The sequence below is a fragment of the Thamnophis sirtalis genome, unplaced genomic scaffold (assembly GCF_051295495.1).
Source record: "Thamnophis sirtalis isolate CommonGarterSnake01/CBP01778 unplaced genomic scaffold, rThaSir2_p1.2 scaffold_6, whole genome shotgun sequence".
Classification (NCBI taxonomy): Eukaryota; Metazoa; Chordata; class Lepidosauria; order Squamata; family Natricidae; genus Thamnophis; species Thamnophis sirtalis.
In genome coordinates, this window is record NW_028261386.1 from 40,725,188 (window position 1) to 40,751,119 (window position 25,932).

The 25,932-nt window shown below is 42.3% G+C and overlaps 1 long non-coding RNA gene across 1 annotated transcript; it reads left to right on the forward strand.

Annotated features, from left to right (window-relative positions):
• Positions 1-25,932, forward strand: LOC106538443 (uncharacterized). The gene is made up of 5 exons (XR_015696937.1): positions 1-430; positions 12,523-12,574; positions 17,608-17,697; positions 20,042-20,105; positions 21,546-25,932. It is a non-coding gene; the product is annotated as an uncharacterized LOC106538443 (long non-coding RNA).

Below are 25,932 nucleotides of genomic sequence, written 5' to 3' on the forward strand. Positions count from 1 at the left end.
ATTCCCAGGAAGATCCAGGGGGCGCATTCCGACCAAAAGGCGCCTCCGTCGGGAATCGGGGAGAGCGCTGGTCCCGGTCCCTCTGCCGCCGCATTTCGAGCAACAGGACCTTCTGCTTTCACCGGGAAAGGGTTCTGGGAATGGGGGTGACCGCGGGGCAACTGGGCTGAGCTGGACTGGAGCTCGTTCCCAAACGAGCAGCCCTTGAGGGTAGCCGATTCAATGGAAGCGAGTGAGGGGTTGAAGTGTAGGTAAAGGCGCCCAACTGGCCGTTGGAGGCGATAGCTTTAAGCTTCGTTGGTTACGGTGCACTAATAAAACGGGGCGCCAGATTCTTTGGCTCTCCAGTGACTGAAGCGCGGCGATCACTGGGGACTTTTACTCCGAACGCAGCCTCTCCGAACCGCACTGTCTGCAGGTCGAACGAAATGTAAGAAAGGAGGGGCGGAGAGGAGAGGAGGGGGAGGGAGGGAGGGAGGGAGGGAGGGAGGGAGGGAGAGAGAGAGAGAGAGAGAGAGAGAGAGAGAGAGAGAGAGAGAGAGAGAGAGAGAGAGAGAGAGAGAGAGAGAGAGATTTTCTATTGTTTAGTTGATACTTCTATCTTCCAATCCTCGTCTTTCTTTTAATCCTAATTATGTTCCAAAAATCCTAGCTGGTGGGTAGGAGTTGATTCGCCTCTTTCTTTCCTCTCCTTTTAGCAATAATATTGTTCAGATTGGTTCAGTCAAATCCAGGGCTTCCTCGGGGGAATTTTAAATGAGCTGGAGAAGCGAGATCGGAAAGGGAAACGTTGGGGGAAGAGGGGGAACGAGTGGGGAGACCGAGAGATAGAGAGACGAAAGGAGAGAACAGTTCCATCAACGTCTTTCACGCACAAAACTGTAAAAACTTTTTATTGTAATACTTTAAATGAGTTATTCAGGAAGCAATGAGCATGGACATGTGCAGTCTCTAAAATGTATCTTTCCCCACGTTAAAAATAAATAAATCTGATTTCGGAAATTCCCGAACCCTCTTAAAGCCTGATCCATTCGGCTACTGAAATTAAAGCCACTTGATGTGAAGAGCTATAAACCGAAGGTAAATAACTCTGAGGGACAGGATGGAGAATAGGGAGGAAAAGGGACGATCAGAAAGTCAGTTCCAAAGGTTTGTGGTGAAACTTTGCTGCCATAACTTCCCTTTCTGAACTTATGTTTACGCAGAATATGCAAAATGCCTTCGACTAGTGGAATAAGATAAGGTTTATTTCAAAATGAAATAAAAATCGTTCCAGTGATATGGACAAGGCATTCTGCAAGCAGAAAAAAATGTCCTTGTTCGCTGGATAAGAATGAAGAGTTGATTCTCCCAAATCTGCTGTCAAGGTTCCTGGGGATACTGTGGTCTGTGGTCCAGCACATTTGTGGGGCACCAGGTCTGATACCAGATTGTGGACCTGGTTTTCTGTGCAATAAATCCTTGTCATTCTTTGTTTGAAGGACAACCCACTCAGGATAGTGGAACGTAAGTTTCTTAGTCGATATATCCTGTTGCCAGGTGGTCCTCTAACATTTTCCCAGATTTTCCCTTTGGAAGGCTAACACACACACTCTCTCTCTCCCTCCCTCCCTCTCTCCCTCTCTCTCTCTCTCTTTCGTGTGACATTTTGGAAAATAAACAAATGAGCCTGAGTACGCTTTTCAAAGTATTGTCGTCCTCTCTCACCATTAAGGACAATTGAAAAATAGACTGACTTCAGACAGAATAGCTCTCGGATTCCAAGTAGACAGGCAAGCAGGCAGGTAGGCAGGTTCACCGAGGCAGTTCCAATATTGGTTTCATTGCGTTGAGTGGTGCTAATTCCCATGAAGTACAGCTAAAATCGCAGAAGCGCGTATGTACGCAACGGCCTTAATGCAGAGCGCAGGCCTGGCTGTTGTCACAAAGGGAATCTGTGTCTACTCAGGAACAAGTGCTGTGGGCATTCCTGACACCCAGGGTCTAGTTAGATCTAGCTGGAATTAGCTGCTCTTCCAAGCAAGGTCTTGTTCCTGATCAAACCTCCAGCCCAAACTTAGCTCTGTAAACCCCCTCTCGGTCCCACCGTTTCCTAGTATTCCCATTTAGGATTACAGCCTTCATTTGGAAACCGTTTCCCTGCAGTCTTTTGTGCACTGTTTAATGTGTTTTTAATCAGGCGTTAATATTATGTTAAACCATAAGTACACTTCATGTGAAAGACACATGGCAAAAATGTGCTTAAAGGCTGCTGCTATTGAATAGGCGAGCAAATCCCGAGGAATACAGTGTGTGAATTCCTTGAGTAATATAGAAAGGGAACCGTTCTCAGGGAAAGCTTTCATCGGGGGCAGAAACTGTAATTTACCTATGTAAATTCTGGAGCAAAGATAGAGTCAGGTCAGGGAGGGCGCAGTCAGTCAAACGGCCTCTTGCGTTGAGAACGTTTCGGGGTTCCCCCTCTCTGCCTCGGCCTCCAGTTTCCTTCTTTCCCTCCACAAAGTTATGGTGTTGCTCCTGTTTTCAGTCAAAATAGAACAATCGCAGGCCAGGCCGAAGCAATTGACTTGAGGAGCATTCAGTCATCAGGGAAACTGCCCAAGCTTTTTTTTTTTGCAAACTGCAGCCTCGAAGGCCCCAACGATATTTGAGGGGGAGGAGGGGGAGAGGCTGTCAGAAAGACCAGAGTTAAAAGAGAGAGAGGGAGAAGAGGGGAGGGAGAGAGAGAGATGTACTTTCCCCAAGTTTCAAAAGAGCCCAAACCTATTCCAACTAAGGATACGATTTGTTCAACTTTTCTATATAGATCCTCCAATTCACATTGCCAAAGAGCAAATGAAAATAAAATGAATATTTTTTCAGTGTCCCGCTTCCCTCCCAACCCACTCCTCTCATAAATTACCTCTGGCCTCAGTCAGAAGGTATGGGGACCGGCTCTGTGTCCCTTCTCTTTAGTTCGTTTCCTGACCTGAGAGGTAGGACAAAACTCAAAGGAAAACTGGAATAAAACTAGATCCTGAAATACACACCTGGTCCTTTCAACCACTCTGGTTTAATCACACACACATATACTTTTCCAATTTAAGGAACCAGAAAAATGGGGCAGTTTTACACCTCCGCGTGAGATCTAATAAATGCATGCCTATTTATTCCAAAATAAGTCTAATTGTCCCATGGGATTGGTCCTTAAGTGTGTGAGTAAGGCTAACTTTCAAACCCATTAAAATCCGCAATAGATTTAATTAATTTATATCATCATCATATTTGGACCTCAATCTTATAAACTTATTAGCCCTTTCAATTCTCCTCAAAACTTTTGAAGTATGATTAGAAGAAAGAAGATCTGAGCATAATTGAGCATTTTTTAAAAATGGAAAGAACACATTTGAATCAAATTCAGCTCCCACCACTCTTGGGTAGCTCCAAATAATGTTCTTAACACCCATACCAAAATACGTATTTTTAATTTTTTTCTCCTTTTCAGTGAGTTTTCCCGGGTTCCAATCTAATCTGCAGGTCTTTGACTTCTTCATGGTCTCCCATCCAAGTCTAAACTACACCGGAAGCTGCTTGATGTTTTAGAATACAGCAAGGCCTTTATGTGCCTGGCCAGATGACTCTTTCCCCAGTTTAATTTTTCCCTCCCCTCCTCCGCATGACCTCAGGCACGAATTGGTAGGTGGTAAATTTAGCTTATGGGGTAGTCGGAGATGAACCCTTTTTTGCTTCACAAACGTAGCCAAGAGGTGGAAACACCACACCAGTCCCGGCGTCTACACAAAACTCCTAAAAGAAGTGAGGACCCTCGAATAGGTCCTATTTCCAAGTAGGCGCCTTAGACACTGATTTTCGTTAGATGTGGGCCATTGCGCTTGTGAGAAAGGTCGAGGACTTCCGCCGCGACAGACCAAAGAAAGGAGACGTGGCCCCTTTAAATCCGGGGGGTGGGGGTGTTTCAGCATTCCTGGAAGAAATTTCGCGGCCGTTCAAATCTCTGCAGGTGCTTTTACTTTCTCGCTGTCTGCAAGGAAGGGACGCCCAGTTCTTCCTTTACGACCCAAATCGTGAGATTTCCTTGCCCACATACATACATACATACATACATACATACATACATACATACATACATACATACATACATACATACATACATACATACACCTCCCTTCTTCCCCCCAGTCCGCTTGCCTTCCACTTCAACCGCTCCCTCTGGGTCGGCACTTTAAAAACAATTAGCATTTCCCTATTCTGGAGGTAAATTATTCAACAAATGTTTGCAAGGACCCCGGGGGCGAATTTGGCCGTGGCGAAAGGTTTGATTAGCCTGATTTCCTTCCCCTCCCTTCTCTGCCCCCTCCAAGCCGTTCGCCCCCCTCCAAAAGCAACAAAAGCCTGGAAGTTTCGAAGAGGTCAGGGCCAATTAGTTGCTTCGTCTTCTTTGGAGCGCCCCAGTTGGACGAAGCTCGGTTGCCCCGGGCTCCATTACCGTCCCCGGGGCAGGCAAAGCGCGAACAAGGCAAGCACATTGGGTGTCACCTTATCTGCGTTGAGGTTTTTTTTCCCCTGACCACAAGGTCAGGAAAGCAGCCAGCGGAGGCAGCGGCGTTGGGGCGCGCCAGCTAACGAACAGCGAGCCCCAAAATGCAGGTGGTCAAATTTGCTGATCCTTCTCTCTTATCCGGCCTTCAGCTCTGTCTGCATATTGATTCCCCTAGCCACGTTCGCACGTCCTTGGGAGAAAAAGTGGCCGGCCTAACAATTGACAGGGGCTCAGCGGAGGTTAGAGACGTTCACGACACTACAATGTGCAGTTATTTAGTTTAGACTCTTCAACCCTTGGCTTTTGCCGGGAGAAAAGAAGAGCGAGGCGAAGGAGGCGTTTGGGTTGTTCATCTCCTCGTTCTTTGTTGGCTCCAACCACTTTTGGTTGCCTTAGCAAAAACACAGGGAAGGCTTAGCCAGGGGGTTGAATATGCTTGGACGCCCCTAAACTCGCCCGCTTCCTCCCTCGGTTGCGTCTCAGCTGCTTCCACTCGTGCAGATTGAAGCTGCGAGAGTCCCCGCTAACAAGGGTTGTCGGTATCACACTGAGCGTGGCTTGTCTGGGCACCGGCTGCCTTTCAGGTGTTTTCCACCACAGCTTCTCTCGCTCCTAGAGAAAGACCCAAGTCTACTTGGGAGTGATGGAAATGGCCATCCCAGGAATTTGGAGGTCGCCCAGTGGGGGAGGCTGTTCTCAAACGTCCTTAGTAAAAAGTCAACAATACTAGACGGCTGATGGAACAACTAAAACAAGCAGCCAAGAGAAAAATTAGAAAAGAAGGTGGGACTTGGATCAGCGAAAAATAAAATAAACAAGACCAACTATAGCGCTCCTAAAAGTGGAGAAGTAATAGGAAGGGGGAGAGGAAGACGGAAAGAGTTATCTACAACTATTTCAGAGGAAATCCCTCTTGCAGAAGAAGAAAACGGGCAAACTTAAGAACATGAAGAAATGTAATGCTGTTTCTAAACATAAACTAGCGAAACTAAACCTCAAAAGCTGTTCTGGAAACCTTGTTTGGAAATACGGCGTTGAGCTCAGAGGCCATCACACTCTACACTTGCAGGGGAGGGAGAACTTTTCTTGGTATGGTCAGGAGAAATCTTTTAAAGGCAGGTTAGGCAAGATCTTCGACCTACCTTAGACCACTACGCATACATAGTTTACTGCCTGGATCCCATGCTGAGCCCACAACTCGTTCACTCTAACGTGTACATTGACCAAAGTCATGGTTTAAAGAAGTTGTTATTCCTACTTTCTTATCCTATTTTTTTTATTAGTAGCCTATATAAAAGATATAAGTACCCTATCCAAATCCTTCAAGAATGGTATCTAAAACCATTCACCAGAAAGGAATGAACGATGGGAATTGTTTCTAAATCAACCTAAGTAGAGTTGTATTGTAATAAGCCTTAGGGTTCTGGATAGAGTCTCTCTCCCCCACTTCCTGTCCACGTTGGATAAAATTATGTGATTAATGCTTGGAATCTCAGCTTTTCAGAAACTGTTCTGTGACCAAGTCCTTTTTGCCGACATAAAGCGGGAATGTTCTGGAGTCAAGAGCAGACTGAAACCCAGTTTCTGGCTGGAATTCTGACTCTTTCAGAGAATATGTTTAAATGGTAAAGTGATTTTAATTCCACTGTTTACAAATCGAGCAACTTTAAACTGCGTTGATTTCAAAAGGGAATATCTCGTAGAGCTGTCCTCTCACTGAAGCCAATGGGAAGGGAATCAAGATAGCTGTGATTCTCTGTTGTCTGTTCCTTTGCAGAATTCTGCAAAATCTTCTCCTTCCTGGTCGGTCTCAAAATTCGTAAAATGACAATGAAGAATTGAGTCACACCTAATCACCTATCTATATTTGATTCCCCTATGCCCAGAGCTTTCAAATATTCCCTGAAGAAGGTTCAAGTGCAACAGTTCATATGTAACAAAGGGGCAACTTTGATCATGTGAATCTCCCTTCACTTGACACGCACCAACACATAAGGAGAATTTTAGAGAATCACCCTTGGATCACTGAGAATCCAGGTCATATCTTTATTCAGGGATAAACAAATATTTTACCAGATCTGTGACTGCTTCAAATAAAGAGCCCTGGGAATAAAATCAGAGGCCTAAACAAATTACCCAAGTACCCACAATTCCAAGTTAATCAATGGAGGGACTTTAATGAAGAGTCTGTGTATTGAAAATAGAAGGGGACTTTAAGTGGAAGTGTTGATAATATTGTTAAGGCAAGGTCCTTTGTGTGCAGGCGCACCAATGTTTATGCATCACGTACAACTGGATTAATAAGAGCAGGATTTAAACTAATTTAAGACCTCATCGATTTTTGATTTTTGTGAGATTTGCTTCCAAGAAATATCTGAGGAATCATTTGACTGCGTGTAGCTCAGGAAGTGATGGCAATAAGGAGAAAACCGTGCCTGGACTCGGGTGGGAAAGTGATGTTTCTCTTAATAATAATGTCCTAAATAATTAGGTCCACGCTCCCATGTCATAAGGGTTTTATTTGAAAGGACATTTCTGCATTCAGAGATCACTGTCATTTTGTCAAACCGTTTTCTTTCTTTCTTTCTTTCTTTCCTTCCTTCCTTCTCCAAAAATAAAAAAATAAAGCTTGCAGATAATGTTGAATTTATTGAATGGAGGGAAGAAAAGACAGAAGTTTAAAAAATTTGGGGGGGGGGGAATCCGGGGAAACTATATAGGGAAAAAATGAGTTTACTTTAAGGAAGAAAAGGTAGGAAAAAGCCGGCTATCTCCAAGTTTAGCGCGAGGTCGGAGATTTCCCTTCTAGCTCCAACAGGGCAGGAGGCGCCCCTTGCAAAGGCTCGGTCCCTCGCCAGTACAGGCAGAAGAACCTCCGTGGGAAATTACAATAGGCGAAGAATTAATCCACCTATGTAGCTTTCGGGGACAACAGTACCGGGAGAGCTTTATTTATTTATCGTTAAGCCAAATCCCTGGGGAGGGGGGAGGGAGGGCGACGGAGTGTTAGGAATGCTTGGGCCCAGGAGAGGGTTTCGCCGCCTTTGGGACGCGCGCAAGACTTTTTAAGGCAAGTGTCAGGGAGAACAACGGAGGGGGTGAAAGAAAGACCGGGGACCTCTTGACTTCCTCACAGTTGTCGGGAGGGCGCCGGAACGGCTGCATGGATTGTGTGTGTGTGGAGGGGGGGGGCGGAACTCCCTCGGCAGAGCGGACAAAGCTGGGGGGAAAAAACCCAGCCACGAAATAAAATAAAATTCAGGAGAGAAGGGAAAAGTTGAGCCCAAACGCCTGCCCTTCCCTCGGCGGCGTTTGAGTAAACGACCGGGAGTGGAAAGTGGTAGGCGAGAAGGGCAGGGAGCCCACTTTTTTTGGGGGGGGGGAGGGATGACTCTCCCTCCCTTTTCCCTAGCTCCAGCATCTCAAGGAGGACAGAGACTGGCTCTTTCCTTAGCCGTCTGCCATTTAGGGAGAAAAAAATCTTCAGTATAGAATCTGTGTAGGTCAGGGTTGAAATGAGGGGGTCCTTGGTGTTTTCTGTGCTGGCTTGTTTTTCTTGCAGACGTTGCATTGCCCAAACTAGGTAACATCATCAGTGGTAGCAAGGAGTGCAAAGATCTCCCGAAAATCTCAGCTTGCTCGGCTTATCTCGGGGCGCCCCTTCCCGTCGCCCCGGGCTCAGGAGGCCACGGATGCGTGAGGCGGGTCTCTCCGCGGATGGCGCTGTCCCTGCAAACCGAGGGTCCTGCAAGCACCCCTTACTAGTCGGCGCTTGGCTGCTTACTCCCCGATGAGTCTTGGGCCTGCCCATTCCCGGCTTCGGGGCGCCTTTTCGGGCAAGGGCGCCTTCTTTAAGTTCCCTTGAAAGGGATCCTCTGATAGACGTCCCTGGGGTCGGTTCTGCAGCAGCCCACTCGAGGCAAGCACAGTTTTGCAGGAGCTGCTCCTCCACCGGGCTCAACTTTCAGCTTGCTCGGAACTTCTCGGGCCGTGACCTCAGGGTGCCTGGAAAGGGCTTGCAAGCCGCCGTTAATTTTCGGATACACCTTTCACTCCCCGGCAAATGGGATCGAGCTGGAAAACTATGAAAATAAGTGGGAGGCAAAGTTGAGGGGGGGGGGATTCATCCCAGAGCACGGAGGGACGCCCTTCTTTCTGCCAAGATTACAGTGGACTCTGAAATTTCCTTCAATGGGCTTCAAGTCTCTTGTAGGGAGACAGGGGTGGGGGGAGAGAAGAAAGGGCCCTACCGTTTACATGATCACTCAACACATTATGATCAATAACTGAGAAGCCAGGTGTGCTGACAGGCAGAGCGTAAACACCTCCATCGACTTTAATGAGGCGGTTGTTGTTGGTTGTGAAGTTGTGCCGACCATCTTGACCAGTGGACAATGGTTCCTCCAGGCCTTCCTGTCCTCTACCAGCTCGGAGTTTAGATTCAGACTGTTTCAGTGACTCCATCCAGCCACCTCTGTCATCCCCTTCTTTTGCCCTATCTTTCCCAGCATTAGGCTCTTCTCCAGTGAGTCCTTCCTTCTCATTAGGTGGCCAATGTATTTAAGTTTCATCTTCAGGGTCTGGACTGAGGTTTGACCACTTTGCAGTCCAAGGGGCTTGCAGGAGTCTTCTCCAGCATCATAGTTCAAAGGCCTCAATTCTTTGGTGCTCAGCCTTCCTTATGTCCAACTTTCACATACATGACAGTGAAAGGTGGACCAAAGAAAGGCTACTCGGGGATAAATAAGTTGTAGGCTTTGACCTATCAGCCCAATTGCAAGCATATTTATTTTAATGGAGTTGTGTTTTTGCTTTTTTTTTTAAATTTAAAAACCTACTAAAACAAAGAGGGGAGCACAATTTTAAAAAGTGCTTAATTTTGTTGAGTGAAAGAAATTGCTCAACATTGCTACTGGAAGAGAGAGAAAAAGATCCTTATCTTCTCTTCCTTATACCGGTACTTGTGATGATTAATTTTGGCATCTATCTGGCTGTTCCAAGAGATAAATTATTGTCTTTTATCTCTGTGAGTGTATATAAATAAAATATAGAGGGCTACTTAAAGGAATTACCTCCAAATTCATTTGGAGCAACAAGTAAAGGCAGAGAGTCTACTTATAGTTCCAAGAAGCCGCCAATCCCTTTAAGTTCAGTGAGATTCATTCCCAGGTAAGGGTATTTAGGATTGCAGCTGTAGTAAGGGTTTGTAGTAAGGGTTTGTAGTAAGCGCCAAAGGCTGAGCGCCAAAGAATTGAGGCCTTTGAACTATGATGATGGAGAAGACTCCTACGAACGAGTCCCTTGGACTGCACAAACCGCTCAGTCCTAGAAGAGACCAATCCTGACTGCTCTTTAGAAGGCCAGATCCTGAAGATGAAACTCAAATACTTTGGCCACCAAATGAGAAGAAAGGACTCACTGGAGAAGAGCCTACTGCTGGGAATGATTGAGGTCAAAAGAATAAGGGGACAACAGAGAATGAGGTGGCTGGATGGAGTCACTGAAACAGTCTGAGTCTAAATGGACTCGGGGCTGGTAGAGGATAGGAAGGCCTGGAGGAACATTGTCCATGGGGTTGTGATGGGTGGGGCAAGACTTCACAACTAACAACAAAAGGGTTTGCCCATATGGCAAAAACACAAGCAAACTTGGCACCTTTTTTGCAACCATAGTCACAAAGCTTCTCTCTCTCTCTCCTTCAACTAGATCTTCCTCCTCCTCTTCTCCTTCTTTGTCTCCTCTTCCTCCTCCTGTTTGTCGTCTGCCAGTGTCTTCCTCGCACCTTTTTTGCAACCATAGTCACAAAGCTTCTCTCCCTCTCTCTCTCTCTCTCTCTCTCTCTCTCTCTCTCTCTCTCAGTCCAACATATTTGGATGCAACAAGGTGGGATTTGAACTTTATAATCAGATGAGATCATCCATATTACATGTTAGGCATGCTAAAAATTATATTAATTCTGAAGTTCCAATAGAAAGACTAGGCTTAGGATATTTGAGATACCAGTAGATAGAAGTGAGAGACTTAGGAGGCAATTTTCCCAAAGTGCCTAAACTGAGTCACTTATGTATGAGGAAGATGGATTACGTGACTCCTTGGGATGGATTCTTCTTCTAGGTTTAGTAATTCCAATTCCCCATTCCAAAAGGATCAACTCTTGCTTGGGAGTTCCCCGGTCACATCTAGTTGTCCACTGTGAGAAACAAAATGCAGGACTATGATGAGCTTTGACCTGATCCAGGGCCAACAGTACCTATATTGTTCTAACTTAATAAGTAGGACACCCTCCCTTTCCTTTAACTCTAGCATCAACAGATATGAATTACATTGTTGAACTGAGCCAGATAAATCACAGAAAATGTAGATGAGAGAATATCCAAACATAAATATAATTGATCCTTCATCAAATACTCTCCATTATCTGGAGTTGTCAATATTAAATGAATATTTTTCAAGAAAATGAATATCTTACTACTGGGCAGGAGACCCCTATATCCCACCCTGCCATCAGTTATTATGTATGTTGCTAGGACAAAGCAAAGAGTTTTATTTTACTCCTTATATCAAGAAAAAAAGATATCTCTGCTACCGATTTCTGTTTCATTTGGGTTGGAACATTCCTCCACCACCACACCTGTTAAGCACCAAAAGGATGCTGCATCTGCCCAAGCTTGCAACCAGCATGAAACTGGGATTAAGGGAGGCATTCTGGTCCTAAAGCAACTGATAAGGAGACAAGCATATGTGCTTGCATCAGGACTTTGAGAAGTGGTCTGTTGTGAAAATGAATGCTCCATTTTATATGATGCAATGAAAACAGCAAGGAATATATAATACATTGGTGCAATCTGTGACGAATCCCTGGGAATTGTGTTCCTGCACAAGGTGTGTTTAACAGATTGTACAGTACATATTAAACTGAAAGGAACTATTTTATAGTTTAATGTGATGGGTTTGGTTCATGCAATACACTAAGATTTGTGGCTTATTTAATTCCCCCATCATCTATGTAGTTCATTACTTATAGTTAATGGTTTAGTATGAACATTGCCTGTAGCTCATTTATAATTTAAGGTAAAGGTAAAGGTTCCCCTCGCACATATGTGCTAGTTGTTCCCAACTCTAGGGGGTAGTGCTCATCTCTGTTTCAAAGCCAAAAAGCCAGCACTGTCCAAAGACATCTCCGTGATCATGTGGCTGGCATGACTAAACACTGAATGTGCACAGAATACTGTTACTTTCCCATCAAAGGTGGTTCCTATTTTTCTACTTGCATTTTTACATGCTTTCAAACTGTTAGGTTGGCAGAAGCTGGGACAAGTAAAGGGAGCTCACTCCGTTATGCAGTGCTAGGTTTTCGAACTGCTGAACTGCCAACCTTTCTGATCAACAACCTCAGTATTTTAGCCACTGAACTATTTGAAGATTATAAATTTAAACATGTATAATGTTTAAATTCATCCCAGATTAGTAACTTGATGTTATTCTCCAGTTTTCCTTTAGATGGTGGCTGAGTTAGGACATTTTCTTTCAGACTAGTCTTACACCCTTCCTCCAGATACAAGCACATCTATCTCCCACTCTTGGTAACAAATAAACCATTTTTACATGCAAGAGGAAACTGGTGCTTTGCCTTATACATCCTTCATTGCATTTACTCAAGAGTAAGCCCTTTCAGTCCATGTGACTGATTGTGGAGTCGATGTGTACATCATTGCACTGCTAGGAAGGAATTGATTGGATCTATGCAATTATGTTAGGATCTGGAGTGCAAAAATCCAGACAATCTGTAGTTCAGCATATATTGTATATAGTTTTCTGCACTTCTTTGTTGCCATTTATTGGACTTCTGAATTTTTGCAATTCAGATCTACTAGCCCCAATTATATAACTATGGTGAAAGTGCCTTACCCCCAACCCTTCCACATCCTACCTTTTCATAACCAGGAGCTTGGAAAAAAAATACTGTTATCTCTTTCTTCCAGGCAGACCAAACTTTGTGATGAATGGATCTCCTGTTCTTCAAGTTCATGTAAGGTAAAGCAGTAAATTCCCACCTCTGCTCTGTTGTTGCATGTAGAGAGCTTTAGAACGTGATTAAAAAAATAGTATATGCTACAATAACAAAGGTTGTATTTATCTGACCTACTAAACCACAAACTAGCCAACCACATTTTCAACTATCGTGTTGTATGAACCCAATCTGCATGCAAAGTCAGGAAATTAGTTTGATAAAAGTAAGTTTGTTAATCATGAATAAATGTATTCCAATAACACATCCTTATTGTGTAGGTGTAGGTACTTGGAGGGGGGGGGAAGTACTGGAAGAAAAAGGAGAGGAGAGCAAGGGGTTGATGTAATTCGTATTTTTGCTTCTTTACTTTGAAAGATAGATCTATCCTAGAATCAAAACACATCTTTTCCTGTGCAGACATCTTCAAGTTCCATTTTTGGAGTCCCAGATTACTGATGATAGTTGATATTTTGACTTGCTTCTGCTAGTCAAAATAAATAGCATATAAATCATTCTGCATCTAGAGGTCTTTCAGTGGATGACCAGTGGCATTATCCTTAGGAATGATTGAAAATTCATGTTAACACATTGGGAATACATGATCTACAGAAAACTACCATATACAGTATACTTGTGGGTAAAGCCATCTGCAGATAAGCCAATCCTTAAATTTGTAACCAAAGTGCAATAATCAATAGATACAGTAAGCTAACCCTCAAAATGTTTTTTCAATGTATTCTGAAGGATTTTGTGAAATGCAGGACATCTGGAGTCAGTTCAAATAAATACAGGCCTATTGCATGCTAGCACTCTGTACAAGAATCTGAACTACTACTGGTCAAAGCAAATTGGTGGTGGATCAGTCAATGGAATTCAAGGTGGGCTGGAGTTAGATCTCTTGTGGGTGCAAAGGGACTCAAGACTGATAAAGAGCTTGATACCCCCGCCCACCCTCTTTCAGGCTCAGCCTGGACACCTCCTTCAGATTTCATTTGTTTTTCTATTCATGGTATTTTATTTTCAAATTCAAGGTTTGGCTTCCTTCAAATGACCTTATCTACAAATATATATGGGATACTTTAAAAAAATATTACCATATATACTTGCAGATAAGCCAATCCACAGATAAGCCAAACTCAATCTAAAATTTTTGGCTTGTCCACAAATATGTACTATTGATAAATAGGTAAGTACTGCCTCCAGGTCTACAATGAACATACAAGCCCTTCTCTTTCATAATAAAATGAAGCTTACCAGAAATAAAAGGAAATCAATGAACAGGTGATTAAGTAAACTCCAAGCTACACCTGTATTGCATTAATAATGAAGATTTACCAACTGAAAGCAACAGAATGGTGAATCATATTGTTCCTCTGAGATAATGCTGATATGGTTCTAGAGTGGAAAGAACTAAGCTGGTCTTTGGCCAATCTTTTAAAGGTTGAGGGGATAGTTTTTTTCCCTCCCCATTAGGAGTCAAAATTCTAGGAGTCCTTCCCCCTTTATCCTCTTCTAGATGCTCATCAATAACCTACAGTCTTAACTTGCTCTGCATGTATATTTCTACTGCTTAGAAACATCAAATGTTTTTTTTTATATTGCAATGTGATCAAACTGATCTATAAACAGCTAAATTGTTCCTCTCCTGTGCTGGTTTAAAAGGTAAGATTCCTTACAATCAAGATCAGTGTCATAATTCAGCTACTCACAACGCACTTTGACCCTTGGCTATCTCCATATAAGATGGGTTTCGTGAAAGCAAACAGTCGGGCATCTGTATTGTTCCATCGTTCAAACAAAACATATCTCAGGAATGAAGTTTCTCTAATTAGGTTACATAAACATATCCAGTGAACAATCCTGTTCCATCATAGGACATTTGTTGTTTATTTTGTCAATAGGACTAAGATTTTTGACCTTAATTTGAACCATTTTTCTTTCCTGTCCGTAAGTCTCATTGAAATAATTAGCATTTCCTTCCCAAACAACATATGTGTTATGCCACCCTCTATGTAATCCAGAAATAGGCTCCTTGGCGTTAAACTGTTTCTTGGTTAAATATTTTGAGCAATAAGAGTTAACAATATAGCAGCTGTTTTCCCAAGTATGTTTAAGCAAATCAGAAAAGATTTAGCAAATACATTCACATGACCTGCTTGAGCTTCATTTGATTGCAAATTTAATTCTTTTTCCCTAACATCAAATCTCACATTTTTTCATTTATTATGATATGGTATGTTACTACACAGTCAAAGAAATGATAATAAATTTCAAAGAAGTTTATTATTCTTCCTCTACTTCTGTCTTAATTTCTTGAATATAGTTTCTGAAAGTCAATAAGTAAGCCTAGTGGCTATGCTTCCTTTTCCTCAAAGGAGTTAGTTGCTATTATTTCTTAGCAATAGCAATAGCAGTAGACTTATATACCGCTTCATAGGCCTTTCAGGCCTCTCTAAGCGGTTTACAGAGAGTCAGCATATTGCCCCCAACAATCTGGGTCCTCATTTTACCCACCTCGGAAGGATGGAAGGCTGAGTCAACCCTGAGCCGGTGAGATTTGAACCGCTGACCTGCTGATCTAGCAGTAGCCTGCAGTGCTGCATTTAACCACTGCGCCACCTTGGCTATAGTAGTGGCCTATAGAGTAAAAATGAGAGGCTGCATAGATACAGTGCCTGTTGTCCAACACTGGGCTACCTCTGTCCAGTGTGAAGGAAGGAAGGAAGAAAGGAAGGAAGATTGGTGGAAGTCAGCATCTTTGTGGGGTCATGTATGGAAGAGAAGAAAAGAGAGGGTGACTCCCCTGCAGAAGAGTAGGGATCAGGCAAGCTGGAACATAAGGAGTTAAACAAGATTTAGCAAATTTTTTATTACAGTTGCAAATGTGCGGACATACAACTATATCATATATACAGAGAAAGATATTTGAAGCTTAAAGCAATGTAAGAGCAATGTACTGTGCTTTGAATATTGCTGGGAATTTCAAAACGAATACAGATAATTTTAGTGTGGTACTTATTCAGAAATACCTATGTAGATCAAAGCCCTAATGTTGTTAAGGCATGTTTGTTGAGGAGTTCAGTCTGTCTTGAAATAATCTGGGCTTTTCTCATTGCCATCTTGACTGTTCTGGCACATACCCACATGCCTACCCCCTGCAGACTTCCCTGCCCATTTAAAAAAGAGCCAAGTACAAGCACCTCTTTTCTGGTCAGGTGGCTATGTTTCCCAATAGAGCACTTATCTCCAGCCCCCAACAACTTCGTTCCCTATGATTGCTTGTGGCATGTATGCTACATCTAGAAGCATTCCTGGCAATTAGAAAAAAAAGTTTCCGTTTTTGGGCACCGTTTGATGGCATGCTATACACCCCCTTTTTAAATTAGAATTGGTTTTTTTTATATAAAAACATTAAAATCAAATAAAGTATGGAACTTGGGAGATTTCTTTGGTTCACAAAGCTGATGTCAATTCAAGCACCTGGGTACAAGATAAAATGGATTTAAATAAGTAGATAGGGTGAGCATGTAATTGAGATATTTTACCAAGTCAGAACTTTAATAAACTTGATGTAAAATATTTATCAAGGTGTTCTGAAGCACGGGAATTAAGTCTGTGCCTTTGTACATCAAAGCTTATTAAGAAACAAGCAAGGGATTTCAATCTTGTGATGTGCCAACTATGTACAAGAACTTTTCTCAATCTGGTGCCCTCCAGATATACTGGATGACAGCTAACATAGATTATACCTGCAATGTTTTACATTGAAATCGTAGACATTTGAAAGACACCAGGTTGAGGATAGCTACTATTGACATTTACTGGGAATGATTTAAGGTTTATTTCTAGAAAGTGGAATAAAATTGAAACCTACTTCTCTCCCTCCCCCTTTCACTCACATATGTTTTACACTAATATTTGTGATTCCTGCAATTACTAAATTAATAACAGGCATTAAGGCAGATGTCAAAACGTCTTGAAAATGTTCATCTGGGAATAATTGAGAAGGTAGTAGGATGCATTATCTGGTGCTGTAATGAAATATACATTAGAAACAGCTGCTTAAAAGTGGCACCTCCTACACTGCATTAAGTTAGCAACCTCCCCCTACATGGTTTGTTCCTGACCTGTGGCGCATTCACTTTTCATTGACTCTGGTATTCCAAGATTGGAAAAGCTGATTGATGACTGCCCGCAGCATCTCTAGCCAAGCAGAAGCATGTTGTTTGTGGGCCAACAGACTAAAATAGACTATATTTCACACATAATAATCTGGGAAAAGAACTCCTAAAAGAAATAAAGGTCTTCATATAGTGTAGCATATAGTTCCATATAATTCAAGGTAAAAAGATGAGTTGGGCTAAGAGAATAACTAGCTCAAAGTCCCTTAGTTGAATGTCATGCCTAAAGGTGGGATTAGAACTCACAATCTCCTGGTTTCTAGCTTAGTGCCTTAACTGCTAGACCAAACTGGCTCAGTTATCTCATTCTATAAGCAGAGTTAACTCATCCTATAATGTAACATGAACTAAATGTAAGCCACAGTTTGAGGGATTTTATATTCTTAGCATCGTGTTTGAGGATGATGGGAAATGTGAACACATTTTTAAGACAGCAGGTTAAAGAAAGGGCTTGACTATGTTATAAGTGTTGCAAAGCTATTGATCCGTCTTTGGGAAATGTGCTGTTAGTTTTTCATGGGTTGCCATTATTATACTGCCCGCATAGAACATGGCTTTCTCTGGGTCACTTGCATCATTTTAATCATTGTTGGAGATGTGGAAGGGAGTGTAACAAATAACTTTGAAAATTACAGATGCCGCATTTTTATTTTATTTTCTTAGACAAACAAATAATTGGCTCTATTATATAAAATGGTTCTCACGTGTGTTATGTTTTTATTATCTAATACATTATTATTCATACAGCACTAATATTCAATTTAAATACAGTTTAGTTTTCTCCATCAGTCTGCAAGGGACCTAAGCCCCACTGAACTCAAGTAACTATTTTTTCTGAGAAAAAGAAAGTCACCAAATTTATTTGTTCCCTTTAGCCTAAACTTGATTGCAGAAGTGATGAAACAGCAAACTTCTGTTGCCTATCAACAAACTGAGACTCAACTGATGAAGATTTGTCAGTCTAGGTATGTAAGAAATCCACCTATTTGCTGAATTTCTGTATACAATCTAACCATTCAAGTCTTATAGCATCTCCTAATCCATACAGTAGCAGATGTGATTTTAGTGTAGGACAGGAATGGGAAACCTATGGCCTGCTGCCTTACTGTAAGTGTTCTTCAAGTCAAGCTTCTTTATTTATCACATCTGTCCTCTGCAATAATCCCAGAGAGTTCTTAGCAGGTTTATAAACATATAAAATTATTAAAACACCCATCCCGTTAAAATTACATAGAATCTGAAACATACAAACCAGAAACCCCAAAAGATAATTTAAAAAAAGAGACATCAAGTTACAAACATACTCCAAAACATCCTTTTATTCAGCTGCTCTCACATAATGGCCAAAATAAGGTCTAATTTAAGTTTCAGTGGGAGGCCATTCCAAAAGGCAGACACTGTTGCAAAAAAGCACTTCCAAAATCAGGGAGCCACAAGGTGCTTTTCCTAGAAGATCAAGTTGGTGTGATAGAAGCCGAAGGAAAAGTGGAAGAAAATGTTGGCAGTAGCATTGCAGCTTCTCATGATGGAAGCAATACATTCTAAAGAGGGACTCAAGAGAAGAGACTGTGCAGTCCTGAATCAGATGGTAGTAGGAGGAAAAAGTTCAGGGTAGCTAGAATCTCCCAGGGTATATCAGATAGGTTAGAAGCAATAGCAATAGCAATAGCAGTTAGACTTATATACCGCTTCATAGGGCTTTCAGCCCTCTCTAAGCGGTTTACAGAGTCAGCATATTGCCCCCAACAACAATCCGGGTCCTCATTTTACCCACCTCGGAAGGATGGAAGGCTGAGTCAACCCTGAGCCGGTGAGATTTGAACAGCCGAACTGCAGAACTGCAGTCAGCTGAAGTAGCCTGCAGTGCTGCATTTAACCACTGCGCCACCTTGGCTCTTGGTTATAACTTTAGTCTGACAAGATTCTGCCCATTAGGTACAAGGAAATAAAGATCTGGACTTGAGTGGATCTCACTGTATCATCTCTAGGGCTTTATCCTGACAGTTGGGTAGAAGTGGGCAAATTTGGTCCTGAAGATAGCATGGCACTATACTATAAAGGGTTTTATAGATTCATACCAGCACTTTAAATTGCACACAGAAGCCAATAGGAAGATGATGCATAGCCCACCACACAGTGGAATACATTCCTGCCAATGAACGCCAGGCAATACATGGGTTACTTTAAAGGCAGTCCCATATAAAATACATTAAAGTAATTTAGGTGAATAGTGTCAAGGACTGAACCACTGTAAGAAGGCCCTTGCACCCCAAGAGGGCTGCAACAGATGGAATGGGACAAAGCAATGCCCTGTTGCAGATCTGCCTCTTCAGAGGTAGTTTTTCCCCAACAGGAGAGACCACTGCAGTTGCCCAAGCATCGCAATGGACAAACAGTAACTCCATGTTTCTAAGATTGAATTTCAGTCTGTTCTCTCCAAACCTTCAGTTCCTGCCCACTATAATTACAATAGACTTACAACCGCCTGCTGCCAGTTACCTCCACCAGACCGATTAGATCGCACAGACTAGGCCTCCTCCGAATTCCATCCGCCGGCCAGTGTTGACTGGCGACTACCCGGAGGCGACTACCTGCTCCGACCCTCTGGAACGAACTCCCCGTGGAGATTCGCACCCTCACCACCCTCCAGGCCTTCCGCATAGCCCTTAAAACCTGGCTGTTCCGACAGGCCTGGGGCTAAAGAATCATTGCCCCTATCTCGAATGGTATGATTGTTGCGCTTTTTAATTATGTATTGTTTTGTGTTGTTGTCAACGGTCTGTATCCCCCTTCCCTTGCTTGAGTTGTGAGCCGCCCTGAGTCCCTTCAGGGAAAAGGGCGGCATACAAATGAAATAAAACTCAAACTCAAACTCAACCATAATTGGAACTGGAAAATTAAGTGATGTGGTGATTAAGTGAAGCAACAGCTGACCATACACGACTTCATTACATTTTTACTAAGGGGTTAAGCATCAGATGTGATTTGTAACCTTCCCTGCCGACTTCCCCCTTGACTTTGCCTGACAGAAGCCAACTGGAAAGGCACAAATGGTGATCATGTGACCCCCAAGACACTGCAACCATGTGATCCAGTTGCCAATTGCCCAAATCATGATCATGTAACCCTGGGGGTGGCTGTGATAGTTTTAAGTGTAAGGACTGGTTGTAAGTATTTTTTTCCAGACTTCAAACAATTGCTAAACGAATGGTTGCACTTTGAGGATTACCTGAAAGCTTTCCTTGGCAACTTTAGCAAAATAATTTGCCACTGTTTTTCTCAATGATATTTTTGGTTTTTGCTTCCTAGGATGTTCTATAACCCTGGCATGTGCTGATGGTGTCTTATTCAGGAGCGTTAGATCCAACCTCAGGTAGCTTTTGTACACCAGCCACTTTGGCTAGATATTGCTACCCACAATGATAGGGCTCTGCAGAAGTTGCTAAACTACAACTCCCAGCATTGTACAATCTGCATGGACAAAAGACCATACTCTGTGAGCACTGGACAGAGAATAATACTGAACACATCCCATAATTTGTGGCATCCTGATTCATTAAAGATAGTGTTATTCCTATCCTGAAGAATGTCATGAAACAAAATATTTATGGAAATATTACAATGCCCTTTCCCCAAAGGCTGTGAATAGAATTATTTTACCAGCATTGTTGTTGCTGAGCTTTCAGGTCAAGATTCAGGGATCAGAAGACAGTGTCTCCCATATCTACTTGAAAGTCTTAATTTCCTAATTTCAATTTGTACATTCCAGGATGATAATCCCTATGTAAATCAGGCAGTCTAATTGGTTAAAAATAAATGACCATTAACAAAAAAACAAGTATGAAATCAGCATTAAGCTAGCTAGGTTTCTTTGGGCCACTCACTCTCTCAGATCACCTCACCTCACAGAATTGTTATGAAGAAAATAGGAGGGGAAAGGAGTGTTGGATATGTTTACCAGCTTATGTTATTTGTAAAAATAAAGTGGGATACAGATAGATATAGAGAAGACAGACAGACAGACAGAGTCAATGTCTCTATTAGGAAAATTCCAGGTCAATTAGGTTTTACTCTCATTCAATAATGGTATTTTAGCTAAAAATGTGTTCTAAGGACCAATATTAAAGCAATCCTCCTCACTGTGCTTTCACTGTCTTTACACTTTGAACAGTCACTAAACAAATTGTTGTAAATCGAGGACTACCACATGGTAGTCCTCCTCCATAGGAATATGTAGGAAGGGATCGTGTATCCACCTGAACTTAAGAAGTGTCCACCAGCTCAGCCAGGCTTCCAGGTCCATCTGAAGGCCACAAGTTCACCCAGGGGTGAGGAACCTTCTCCCTCCTGGTGACCTCTTTTGTCTGCTCCCTTTGGAGCCTGCCTGATGCTGGGACTGACGCTTCCTTCCTCTCCGGGGACCTGGCCGGCTTTCACCCCCTCCCTGCCTCCCTTTGCGTCTCACGCAAGGGCCAGGTTTGTTTTTCCAGACTTTTTCCCGGACGGCCCTCCAAAAAGAAAACAACTCGGGGTCGGGCCTTCTTCTCACAGGGCGAAGGGAAGAGAAGGAGCGCTCCAGGGAGCCAGTTGCCCCAGCCCGAGGAGTGCTTGGAGAGGATGTGGGCGAGCGCCCCACCCAAAGTTTGTCTAAAAGTAGCCCGCCTCGACCTTTGGTGACGGAAAACCGGCGGCTTGGCTCCTCCGGAGTTCATGACCAAGCCAGGGGGAATCACCTCTCACCTCTGCTTTCTTTAGCTCGGTTGTTTGGGTCCTCTTCGTCCTATTTTCTTCCTTTCTTTCTTTCTGTCCTTAGACGTCCTCCGACGGAAGGGGAGGCCGGCGTCAAGCTGAATCTCGGAATTGTTGCGAGGAAGGGAGCGGAGGCGATCAAAGGCGAAGCGAAGACGCGGGGAGGCCTTCCGCCCACGTGCGCACCTGACGACGCGTTTCTTATCTGGCGAAGAAGGGAGTTGTGGGACTTTCGTTTCTATGAGTCGTCGTCGTTTAGCGTCGGACTCTTTTTTTTAATAGTTCGGTGGAAAGAACGAACCCCATTTTTTTTTACTATACCCTCTCAGTCCGCTGTGTTATTCCCCCCCCCCATCCCATATAGAGACATTTACAAAAGCTGCCTAACATTTTATATACCGGCCGTACAAACGACGGTGCGCGAGCCTGTCGAATTCCCCTCCTCATCCCCTGTATTTGCCCATAAAGTGCTTCAAAGGACTGTCGCATTTGAGAGACTATGTGAACAGGTGTTTTAATGGCATGATCCTGAGCCGGCTTTTAGGGGCTTAAAAGGAAATGGCCACAAAGGGAACGAATGTGCTTTGCTTCTAAAAAAAAAAGCCCGTTTCTCGGGAGACAAGTAGCGTAGGGCAAAGAGTTTTGTCACTTTCAGATGGCTGTCGACCCATGTCTTTACACGGGTTCCCATGAGCATCTTAAGTATGTTACTCAGGGAGAAGCTTCCCTGTGTTCAGTGGTGCTTACTCCCTTAAATGTGTTACATCCTATATAGGGCAACCTGGAAGTAAGTCTTTTGGGGCAGTGGAACTTACTTCTGTGTAAAAATGCATAGACTGAGCAACAGAAAGCAATATAAAATACTGGGTCTTCTTTTTCTTTCATTTTCCTCTTGTTGAAAATGAAATTACTTTACTTAACACCCGAGTTCTGTTAAAACTAGGTCTGCGGTTATCTTTAAATATGAGGAGTGCTTCTAGCTCAGACTTTTATGACATTACCTTGCTGATATTCAGAATTTTACAAGATGCCATTTCCAAGCATCCATGTTTTCCCATTGCTTCTTTAATTCATGATTACTTCAAGAGTTCCCACTGTGCATTGCAGCTCAGCTTACCATACAAGTAGCCCTCTCTTTCTGACCACATTTGGGGTCAGCAATTCAATTGCTAAGTAAGGCGGCCATACAATAAAACATCACATGACCATGCCAGTTTATGACATCAGTTCTAGTTATGGTCATTTATTTTGGAGGGAGTTCACATGGCTGCCACTTGCAATTTACTGCCTGCTTCCCCATTGGCTTTGCTTGTCAGAAGCTCGCCCTGAAGGTTACAAATAACAATCATGTCACTGCAGGATGCTGTGACCACCCTAAATGTGTGCTGGTTGCCATGTGCCCAAATCACAACCACATCACTAACAAGGATGCTGCAACAATTGCAACTTTGAGGACTGGTTGCAAGTCTCTTTTTTTCAATGGTCTCCTGAACAAGTGATCAGTAGAGGATTTATTTATGTTGTTTAGTAAGTAAGGACTGCGTAGTTTATTGAATGAACAATCTGGATTGTGCAATACACTGAACATATAATATCCCAGTTAAGATGATATAAAACACTGAACTGCAAAGTAACCAAGCATTTTTAACCAAGCATATCTTGCAGAGGCAATGCAATGTAGGGTGTTTTTTTTTTCTGAGCAAACTCGCAGAGGATTAGATTCCATGTAATCTTGGGCAAGCCTCTTCCCCAGCAACCCTCCAGTCTACCCACAAAATTGGTGTGGTGATTCTGAGTTTTCTTTCTTTATTTTTTTCCAATGTTGACATGACACACATGAGTTGTCTTGCATTATGAGCTATGATGATTAACTCCCTGGTGCCATAGTTTGGGAGGAGGTAGTATTGCTAAAATCCCACACTGCTTCCTGCTTTTGTTCATGTTCTTTTCTCTTTGAGAAAGTTACAAAACACATTGCTTATCCCCATCATAGTTAACTAAAAGTGCTTGGATTAAAGGAGATTAACATGCCTGGATCCTGGGCTGATGATTCAATTACTTTACTGTACCTTTCAAGGCTTTCTCAACTCACTTACTGCAATGTGAGGTACTCCTTCTAGACAAACTTCTGCCACAGTAAAACAGTGGCTGAATACACAGAAGCCAAAAAATGACATGCTTGATCATGGCTTTGCTGCCTTGCTCATTGATTGTGCTGAAGTACCAGAAGACATAGCTGCATACCACAATGAACAATGGAGTATAACTTCAAAAGTTTTATCATCTGAAGAATAATTATCAAGTCAGACACACTGAGCTGTATCCAGGATTTAATGTTTTTGTGAATTCAGCCAATTCAAGTTTATTCAATATGCTATGGCTAGGCAAAGCATTGTTTATCGTATTATGTGAATATAGCCAATGTTTTGTCCCTGTATTGCTAAATAGCTTGTGACTTTCCACATGAAGCGAAAAAGGTAAGGTTTATAAATGGCTTGTTCATCACAGGTTCTTGCATGCCAGTGTGACATTTAAAAAGAAATACGTAGCTGCTTTCTCTGCCCCAGTGATAGATGCAGGGAGAGATGAAGCATCAGACAATAGGAGGTGGGGGTATTCTACTTACCTAAGGCTTTTTAATAGATGAGCTGGCTCCCCTTCAATTTTTGAACCAAGAAAGTGTATAATTGTTGAACAATGCTATAAGTTTTTATTGTTTTATCTGCATTTAAATAATATGGATACTATGCTTGGCTTTAGAATCACAGATATGGCAGATCCAAGATAATGGCAGTAGGTGGGGAAATTATTGTTATTGTTCTCATGTTGTTTTTAAACCTAATGTGCAAGCTTCCTAGAGTTTCTTCTGTGTTTGAGATGGCATGCAAAGTTATATCAATCAATTGTACTACTTTCTCCCTTATCCCTTATGACACCAGCTGAGGTTGATAAGTGCTCTTAGGCTTGGGCAAATGACTGCAGGATAGAGATTTGAAACATAAGCAACAAAAGTAGGATACGGATTATCAGTGAATGACAACTCCCCAGTTTCTTACCAGCACTAGAACTCAGCAATGGAGAAAGAGCCTGTGTTTTAACTCTTTTGCTGTTCCTCTTTGCTCCACCATAACAAAGTATATATCATAAAATAATGCCATATTATTAATATGTCTCATTCCTCCCCTTTTCTGTTTTTTCTTCTTCCTTTTTTCAAATTTCAGTGTGCAAGTTGCCCGAGGTCTGGGATTGTTAATTTCCATAATGTATGCTACAATTGCATTGGCGATGGGAGTTAAACATCTCAATCTTAAAAATTTCCATGGTTGAAAAATATGTGTATGTGTGTGCACAGTGCATTATGGACTAAAACATGGCACACAGGGACATATGAAATAGATTTCTGCTGCATTAGAATATTGATCCTATTAGCTGAATATTGTTCACAGCCACCTTCAAATTTTGTTATTGGAGACTAAATTTGTAATCTGCGCATATTGGTGTCCTACTATTGTGGTATAGTGGACTTCCCAGCTTGCATAAAGAAGCCTTCCGTAATGCTAGAGGTCAATTTAACAGCTTACACAGTTAAGCATTTTTAAGTATTTTGGCTTATACTTTTGCAGGTTACACTTCCCTCACACCCACGTATGTTCTGATCCTCACTCCTAGCAATGTGACAGCAGCTGAATGCAGACCCTTTTAATTCTATTTTCTTTCACTATTACCACTGCCACATCACTTGAGACATTTTCCTGTCAATCTGGTAACTGAAATAGCACATATTACCCAGAAGAGTTTGACAAATGTCTTTAAGGCCAACCTTGTTTTACCTTTTTTGAAATTTGCAACAGTTATACCTGCTGTAAACCAGTCCTTTGGAAATAACAAACTGGATCAACAGACACACTATATTTATTTGTTTGCTGCATCGCTATAGACAAAAAAAAACCCGCATATCATAAACATTTAGTCAACTCCTGCACAAAATATACTGGTTACATCTGAGTTATTATTAACATTTTTCCTCTTGCACTTAATCCCTTCTGCTTTTTGTTATAATCCTACCCATTATAGTTAATCTGTAATGATACTGCTTCTGAAGGACCTGTTGCTCACAGTGATGGTAATTTGTTGCTGTGGCAACAACTTTACATCATGAATCTAACAAAACATCTACTATATTTTTATGGTAGGAGGGACCTAGGTTTTATTGTTCTGACATAGAATAAATTTGAGGAAAGGTTAAGGGTAGATTTAACATTCTGAATAGCTAAAATTTTATCTCTTTGAATTGAATGAATCATTGGTAAATTAAAATTTACTTAGTTGATTGGCTGGTTCCTTTTATTAGACATATATCAGTTCTCGAAATGAAATTATGTCATGATAGGGCCTAAAAAGCAATAAAGGGAGGGCAACAGATCTCGGCTAAATATAACTTTTGACCCAAA